The sequence below is a fragment of the Quercus robur genome, chromosome 1 (assembly GCF_932294415.1).
Source record: "Quercus robur chromosome 1, dhQueRobu3.1, whole genome shotgun sequence".
In the NCBI taxonomy this organism is placed as follows: Eukaryota; Viridiplantae; Streptophyta; class Magnoliopsida; order Fagales; family Fagaceae; genus Quercus; species Quercus robur.
Window position 1 is genome coordinate 16,265,954 of NC_065534.1, and position 9,654 is coordinate 16,275,607.

The following is a 9,654-nucleotide window of genomic DNA, read 5'->3' on the forward strand; positions in this document are numbered from 1 at the left end:
CCTAAAGCAAGATCTTGCCAAGGTATGTAAACATTCACCCTTGACCTTATGATGTTACTCCATGCGCAAGGTATAAGCACTTACGTATTTGTCATCCGTGCAATCCGCCCAAGCCGCCTTTATGGCCGAGGAGTGGGTGGACCACGCTTTGGATATGGCAAGGGATGCTAAGGCCAAGCAAAAGGCAACCGAGAGGGCCCACTCGGATGCTGACAAAAACTTAAAGGATACCATCGCTTAGCTGGCCGAGGTGGAGAAGGCTCGCAAGAATACTAGTTTGCCCTCTCGGGCTATGAAAAGCAAGCTGTTAAGGCCTTGGAAACCCAAAAAAGGGTGGAGAACAAGCTGGCTCTGACCATCGTAGAGCTGACGCAGGCGAATAAACAGTTGGAGACAAAGGAGAAGGAAAAAGCTAAGGCCGAGCAAGTGGCCTATGATGTTGGGATGACTAAGGCGCAAAGAGCTTAACCACCCAGCTTAGGGATGTCTCCCGTGCCTTCTGCTTGGAGGTGTGGGGCTAAGCTATGTCTACGGCAGGGGTTGACGTTGAGTCAAAGCTTCGGGCTCCCGACAAGGTGTACTACCTACCTGCCTTACGCTTGGCCCCCATCTCTTCCCTGCTTCCAACAGACACCAGCTCCGCCCCCTAATCTTCCTCTGCTCAGCTGAGTGACATTCCCTCTTCCACCTCGGCCAAAGGCAAAGAAAAGAAAAAGGGGCTTCCACCTCTGGAGGACGCTTTGGTCGTGGAGGTCGAGGAGGATGTGCCCGAGGGGGCTCCTTTGAAGAAAAAGAGCATGAGAAGAAGGGATCCTAGGAGCAGGAAATGACGACTTAGTTTAGTTTTTAGGATAGGAAATCCTTAGGTAAATTTTGTGACGGGCTGTGTAGTTAGTGCCCCCTATTGCCTTTCTTGTGTACTGCACTCCTTTGCTTTTGAATGAAAAATTTTAAAGCTGAATGTTTCTATCTATTTGTTCTCTCTCTTTTTTTTTTTTTCTTTTTTTTTGTACGTTTCTTTAATGTTTACTTTGCACAAGCTCCTTTGCATAACATGTCGGTTTCCTTTAGGGATTTCAATAAAATTGGCAATTAGTACTTGAACGGTGCAAAACTGCAAGTGCACAGTATCGTAGTTTTATAGTAAAGTGATGAAAAGAGTATCGTCCTCAGGGATTGGTTACTTACTTTTGACAAATACCAAAATTATGCTAATCTCAATTTTATCTAGAGAAGTCACTAAGGTGTTTTTTTTTTTTTTTTTTTTTTTTTTTTTTTTTTTTTGTAATTGGAATTCAAAATAAAATCAATTTAAATAAAAGATACGCAAAGGAAAAGAAAGATGTTGCTTGAAAATCAACTTAATGAGAAAGAAACTACTAGGAAATCGATTTCACCTAATCCCTCACTATGCTTTACTCATCTAGCTAATTGAATTTAATTCTCTCTGTTTGTTAGCAATCTCCAAACTCATCCAAAAGCCTCTTTCGATAGTCATTTGGAAACATTCTTGTTCATTATTTTACACAAGAGTATGCAATTTAATAAAGCAAGAAAGCATTAAGACCAACGATTTTAGTACTACATAGGTTCATACAAGTCTTTCGATCTCTATATTTACCTATGCTGAAATATTCAAGATCTATCCTATAATCCCCTCTTTCGACAGCAAATCACAAGATTAAAACCATCTAATTAATGGCCAGTTAATTAGAAGCAATAAACTTAGAATAAATCAGACAAACATGAAGAGAAATTGTTCAAATTAACATAGAAAAGCAAGCATAGTTCGGAACTAGATTACATCATTTTCCTAGAATAAAGAAAATTTAGTTCATGCTAAAAATTAAATTCAACATAAACGAATTCACCATAATTTTTTCTGAGAAGATTTGAAGAGAAAAACTGAACGCAAAAGAATCTTTTTCAGTGTCTTTTCTGCTTCAGCACTCCTTGTTTCAGCACTCTTTTATTTTGTTCTCTGTTTAGCCCTCTTTCTTTCTTTTCTTCTGTTTCAGCCCTCTTTCTTGTTTCTGTTCAGCGCCACTTTTCTTTTTTTTGTTCAGCCCCCCTTCTTTTCTTTTCTGTTTCGGCTGCCTTTTTCTCCTTCAGCGTACCTTTTGTTTGTTTTCTTTTAACCCTAGTGTTTTTAAAGTCCAGCCCAAAACTTGTTGCAGCCTAACACAACCCAAAACATTTTGCTTCAGCCCAAAACATTTTTCAGTTCAGCCCAAAACCTCTTTTTTCAGTTCAGAACGTTTTTTTGCTTCAGCCCAAAATACTTTTTCAGTTCAGCCCAAAAATCTCTCCCTGTTTGTGGTTCAGCTCCTCCTTTTTGTTTCTTTTCTTCCTGCCTTTCTTTTCTACCTTATCCACTATGTATTGCCCTTTTTTAGCCCAAGTGTTCAGCTCAAAACCTTTTTCAGCTGCTTCATGTCTCTTTATTTGAGTAAATCTTCATTTTCTTCAAATCTGAAATAAAATTTAAATAACAATAATGAAGTCTAAAATCAACAAATAAATAAATAAAATTAGACTAAAGTTTAAAGTTGAGAAGTGATAAATTACACTCAATTATGCAAGTCATCAGTACTCATTTAAAATTGGATCCAAACTTAGGCAAATTTGTTGGCCCTATTTTAGAGGCCCGAGAAAATGCCTTTGACGCTTATTGCCCAGTCCATTCAAAGAAAGGTGCCCATGTCAAATTACCCTAGGCTTGTGACCCGAGGAGCCAAACAAGGCCTAGGTTCTGTTTAACACTTAAGAAAAATTTTGTAATGCTAATTTACCCTAGGCTTATGGCCTAAGGAGCCAGACAAGACCTAAGTTCTGTTTAACATTTAGAAAAAAATTTTGTAATGCTAATTTACCCTAGGCTTATGGCCTGAGGAGCCGGACAAGGCCTAGGTTCTGTTTAAAACTTAGGAAAAATTTTGTAATGTTAATTTACCCTAGGCTTATGGCCTGAGGAGCCGGACAAGGCCTAGGTTTTGTTTAACACTTAGGAAAAATTTTGTAATGTTAATTTATCCTAGGCTTGTGGCTTGAGGAGCCGGATAAGGCCTAGGTTTTGTTTAAATTAGGAAAAATTTTGTAATGCTAATTTACCCTAGTCTTATGGCTCGAGAAGCTAGACAAGGCCTAGGTTCTATTTAACACTTAAGAAAAATTTTGTAACGTTAATTTACCCTAGGCTTATGGCCCGAGGAGCCAGACAAGGCCTAGGTTATGTTTAACAACAATGCATTCCCACCAAGATTTAACCTGTCAAGACATGAGTAGTGTTGAGGTACAAATTTTCGAGCCTTAAATTCTTTAGCTCACTCACAAAAATACCCACATGAGCCCACACATTATTTTAAGCCTACATAAATATTTCCTGCATATTACTCGAATATTCTCCATGATATTGGGCTCCCACAAATATTTCCTATATAAAGCCCTATAAATTACGTTGGGTCCTCTCACAAATATTACCCATTACATCCCATAAAAAAAAATAATAAAATACTCACCATGTTACAACCAAAATTGGGCCAAAAAATTATACCATCTCTATAAAAAGCCCAACCTCATTTACCTTGTGGGCAAAGCTCAAAAGCCCAACAAAACTTTTACAAAGCCCGTTGCTACACGGCACTTTTAAAGCCCGCACCTTTAAAGCCCATTGCTACACTGCACCTCTAAAGCCCGGTATGATCCAGCACCTCTAAAGCCCATTGCTACACGACACCTCTAAAGTCCGATACGATCCGGCACCTCTAAAGTCCGTTATGATGCGGCATCTCTAAAGCCCGTTACTACATGGCATCTCTAAAGCCCGTTGATACACGGCACCTCTAAAGCCCGATACGATCTGGCACCTCTAAAGCCTGTTGCTACACGGCACCTCTAAAACCCGCAACGATGCAGCATTTCTAAAGCCCGTTGCTACACGGCACCATTTACAAAGCCCACTACGATGCGGCATCTTTAAAACCCACTACGATGCGGCATCTTTAAAACCCGCTATGATACAACAATATTTTTACAAAATCCTATAAAGCCCAAATGCTAATTTGGCGTCTATTTTCGTAAAGCCCAAACATTAATATTTGGCACTTATTTTACAAAGCCTAAATCTATTTTGGTAACTATTTTACAAAGCCCAAAATAATATTTTGGCAAAAACAATTACTTTATACTCAAAGCCCAAATACTAATTTGACACTTATTTTACAAAGTCCGAATCTATTTTGGCAACTATTTTACAAAGTCCAAAATAATATTTTGGCAAAAACAATTACTTTATGCTCAAAGCCCAAATACTAATTTGGCACTTATTTTGCAAAGCCCGAATATTCTTTTGGCAACTATTTCATAAAACCCAAATGCTACTTTGGCACATATTTACTATATTCAAATATTATTTTGACACTTGTTAAATCCCTCACTCATGGGAAATATAATTGTTCATCTTTCAAGAAATATCTCTCTTACAAGATTTATAAAAGCCCATGAATATCACCCATGGCAAAACTATTCATTTTGTAGGGATAACCAAGCCCAAGGAAGCTTAACTACAAAGCCCAGCTGAGTCAAGCCAGTCCACACACAAATCCTAGCAGCTAGAGGTCACGTGAACTAACTAGCCAAATTTCAGCAACAACTAAACAACTGGAGCCCCTTTCCATCAAGTCCCAACTTGTCCAATCAGACCAGAAGAGGACACATGTCCATCAAAGGTTGAACCCTTCCTTCACAAGCTGAAATTCCATTATCTTTCATGTGACATAAAGCTGAAACTGATGTGACAAAAAGCTGGGAAGCTTCAGCCAGCTGTCCCTTCTTTCTTCTCCAACCTAGCTGGTCAAAAGTCAAGAGCAGCCATGATCAAACCACTAAAGCTCCTGAAATAACATGAAATTAGCTCATTTTCATACTAAAAATATGTATTCTCTAGTTCATGGACCAAGCAATGAACCACAAATGGGGAAATTTAGGAAAATGTGGTTTGAAGGGCACTAAGGGGATCCCAACAGAGTTCCCAGCAAGGGCTCCAAGGTTGACACTTGGCTTGGGGTGGTCCAATCGGCCCTAGGGAGCTCTGATTCTAGTTGTAGCACAACCAAGATCATTAGCCTAAAGCATGCTCTAATCCCATCAGCTAAGGCTAATCAGCATTCAATATTAAGTCAGAATCCTAGCTGTTATTACCTAAAAGAGCAAGAACCTTCTAAAGTTGAGCTTACTACTCTTAGCTAAAATCCTAAGAACGATTCTCTAAAAATTTTCTGAAGATTGAGAAAGATTTAACAAAGATTATTTGCTAATTACCCCCTAAAACCCAACTATAAATGGAATTCTCCATTAATGCTTCAGAGGACACGAAGCTACACACCAAGACTTTTCCTTAACCTCTCTATAAAAGGGCATTCTCTAAGCTCTGAAAAAGACTGAATTCTTAGTTTTTCAAGCTTAGAAACTAAGTTCCCCATCTCATAGCTCTATTCATAAACACTCGGCTACCCCAAGCGAAAAATCCCAGCAGTCTTACTATACACTCCCACTCACTACTTATACTACTTACAAATGACTCTCACTACTCATACTACCTGAAATATCCCTCACTACTCACTATATTCATGAGCATGTCTTGGCACCATAATGATCTTGTTGTGCTAGCTGGGATTTCTCTCTCTCCCTTCATCCCACACTAAGTTTTTCTCATTATTTGTTATAATGGAACCCATGATATTTACTTATTCATTTACTATTGATGGTTATGATGTAACTGGTACTATAGCATTTTTCCCTCATGTTATTGTATTGGAAGACTCTTCTACAGAAATAACTGATGATGAGTCTGAAAATGTAGATATTTTCCTTAATTTGTGAAATAGCTAATAGCTGGAGATTTACACCGTTTTATCTTACTTTATCGTTGGGACATTTTATTGCTTGGCTGTTTTCTACAGAAACATTTTACCGCTGGGTTGTTTTATGCAAAAATACTTTACTATTGGGCTGTTTTCTACAGAAACATTTTACCACTGGACTATTTTCTGCAGAAACACTTTACTGCTGGGTTATTTCTTACAGTATGTTTTTTAATCGTGCTAGCATGTCTACTGTAGGGATTGTTTATGGGTTACTCTTGTCAGTCACAATCTAGGCCCAAGGCATAAAATATAGTGGATTCCTTGGATTTTCACTGATAGCCTTTGGGCCATGCATCAAGCCCATCGTCGAGTTTCGGTTTAGACCCTCCAACCCAACATAAATCTCATTTGTCGAAAAGGAAACATTTTTGCCCCTGACAAGTAGCAACAGAAATTATTAGTAATAATAACACCGTAGATTGTTTACATTCCATGGACGAGGGATTACATTTTCATCCAAATCTTCTAAGTAGTAGGACCCAATGCCAGCAATGGAAGTGATTCTATATGGGCCTTCCCAGTTGGGACCCAGCTTGTCCCAGGCAGGGTTCTTAGCCATCCCTACCACCTTTCTCAAGACCAGGTCTCCCGGGGCCAAGGGTCTAGCTTTAACTCCCTTATCATATGTTTGCTTAAGCTTTTGTTGGTAGTAAGCCAACTTTAACATTGTTGCTTCTCGTCTTTCCTCGACTAGATCCAAGCTATGTAGGAGTGAATTGTGGTTTTTGATTCATTCTTAAAGTAGGGAATTCGGATTCAAGTGGGATTACTGCTTTTGAGCCATAGGTCATTAAAAATGGGATCTCCCCCGTCGATCTTCAGGGTGTAGTGTGGTAGGTCCATAACACATGGGGCAGCTTATCCACCCATCTTCCTTTAGCATCATCCAGCCTTGGATGCGTTTAGGCGTAGTTTATATTTTCTCAATGTTAAGAAAGTTTCTCCTAAATTGGCCAGATGTTCTTCTACCTTCTTGCTCTCAACCACCATATCATCAATGTATGCTTCCATGTTCCATCCAATCTGTCCTTCAAACATTCGTGTTACCATTCTTTGATAGGTGGATCCTGCATTCTTGAGGCTGAAAGGCATCACACGATAATGATAGTTTCCATTGAGGGCACAAAAGGCCATCTTCTCTTGGTCGGACGGTGATAGAGGTATCTGATGGTAGCCCTGGAAGGCATCCAAAAAACTCATCTGAGGATGTCCCACCGTGGCGTCTACCAATTGGTCAATTCTAGGAATGGGAAAGGGGTCTTTTGGACAAGCTTTGTTCAGGTCTGTAAAATCTACGCACACTCGCCACTTCTTGTTTTTCTACTTCACCACTACCGTGTTGGCCAGCCACTCGGGGTAGAAGATCTCCTTAATAGCCCCAGCTTGTTTCAACTTGTTCACCTCTATCCTGACTGCCTCGGCGTGATCTTTAAATGATCGCCAAGGAGGTTGCCTGCGCGGCACAGCTTCAGGATTCATATTTAACCGGTGGTATGCCAGCTCGGGATCAATTCCTGGAACATCATATGCATTCCACGTGAAAACATCAATATTGGCGTTTAGGAAGTTCATCAATTCTGCTTTTTCCATAGGTGGCAACTGCGAGCCTACTTGGAAATATTGCTCTGGATCCAGCCCTATTATCAACTTTGCCAACTCCTCAGATGATTCTCCCGATGTCCCAGCCTGCTGCCCATCTGCAGGCCCCTTTGATTGCTATTGGATTGCATCTTCATTCACCGCGGCAGGACCCGATGACTATTGCATAACTGCTGACACTAGGCATTGCCTGGCTATGGCCTGATCACCTATCAGCTTTTCTACTCTCCCGTGAGTAGGGTACTTGACCTTTAGATGCAAAGTTAAGGGTATTGCTCCCACAGCGTGAAGCCAAGGTCTGCTGAGGATTGCAGTGTATGGGGAGAATGCCTCTACCACTATAAAGTTAACCTGGACCACCACATCACAGACTTATATGGGGAGTTTGATCATTCCTCAAGGGACCACCATTTTGCTGTCGAAGCCCATCAACGGGGAATCACATATGTCTAGGTCCTTGGGCTTCAAGTTCAGTCCTCGGTATAAATCTGGGTACATTATCTTAGCCCTGCTTCCTTAGTCAACCAATACCCTCCTGACATCATAGCCCCTAATCCTTATAGTGACCACTAAGGCGTCGTCATGCGGTTGGAGGGTTCCTTGCTTGTCCTCTTCGGAAAAGCTTAGGTTGGGGGGGGACCATCACCCTTGCTCTTTTGTAAGTCTGATCTCTGGCCTCCAAGTCAGAGCCCCCACAACAGACATGACTCTGGAACTTGGCATAATGTCAACCCTTGGCCTGGCCATGATCACATTAATAGTGCCCAATGCTGGCTGAGGAGTGTCGTTTCCATGCATCGCATCCCCCGAGTGTCTGGCCTGTTTTACAGGCTGATGCAGGAAGTAATTGAGTTTCCCTGCTCTCGCCAACTGATTGAAGTGATCACGTAAAGTCCTACAATCCTCCGTGGTGTGCCCTCAGTCTCGATGGTAATGGTAATAGAGGCTTAGGTTTCTTTTAGACGGGTCTCCACCCATCCTGTTAGGCCACTTAAAAAATGGCTCGTTTTGTATTTTCTCCAGTATTTGGTACATTGGCTCCTTGAATAGTAAATTGACCATTTGAACCCCTGTGGATGCTATATGACTAGGAAAGTCTCTTCGAGGCTGGTCATTATGGTACCCTCCTCCCCGAGGATCCCTCTTCTCGAGGAATGCTTTAGCTTTTCCCTTTCCCTGCATTTGGTCTTCTTTTAACCTCTTGTACTTGAGAATGTGATCCATGAGTTGGCGCATGTTTAAGGCAGACTTCATGGTAAATGACTTCCTCAGGTCATGTTCGGTCAGGAGGCCCACCTTGAAGGTCCTTACTACCACATCCTCAAAATCTCCATCCACCTTATTATACATTTCCTAATATCGGTTCGAGTAGGTCTTGAGGGTCTCCCCTTACCGCATGACCATAGACAGCAAAGAATCCACTGGCTTGGGGACTCTGCTGCAGGTTATGAATTTAGCGCCGAATGCCCTTGTCAGCTTTTCAAAGGACCTAATTAACCCTTCCTTTAATGCATCAAACCAATGCATGGCGACAGGCCTAAGGCTGGAGGGGAACACCTTGCACATAAGGGCCTCATTGCAAGCATGGATGGTCATTTTCTGGTTAAAGTGGCTGACATGCTCCACAGGATCAGTCCTCCCATTATATATGGTGAACGTTGGTTGGGAGAAACGGTGAAGGAGTTTAGCCTTGTTAATCCTTTGACAAAAGGGGACTTAGAGATCTGCTGTAGGGCTTTACTCATAGCATCATTTCCCCTTGTGTGATGAGGAGGCCTTTTTTCACTTCTGTTGTTGTTTTTCTCCAGCTTGTCTAGTCATGAGGAGGCTGAGTAGGTTTCGCTAGGTGGAGTTCTAGACCTGCGCCTGTATGAGCGATCACAACTCTCCCTTGAACCCTCACTTGATGGGGAAGATGGGCTCCTCTCATCACGCCTCCTGCGCCTTAACTTCCTACGCAAACGATCAACCTCCCGCTGCAATGCTAGTGTCTCCTGTTCATGAGAAACATGGAATTTGGACTTGGAACGACTCCGCTCAGTACGTTTATTGTGATGGGACTCCACCATAACACTTGGGGTATGTCGCTTGTCTCTCCTACGCTCCAAGTTAACGAAGGGGTTCTCCCTCT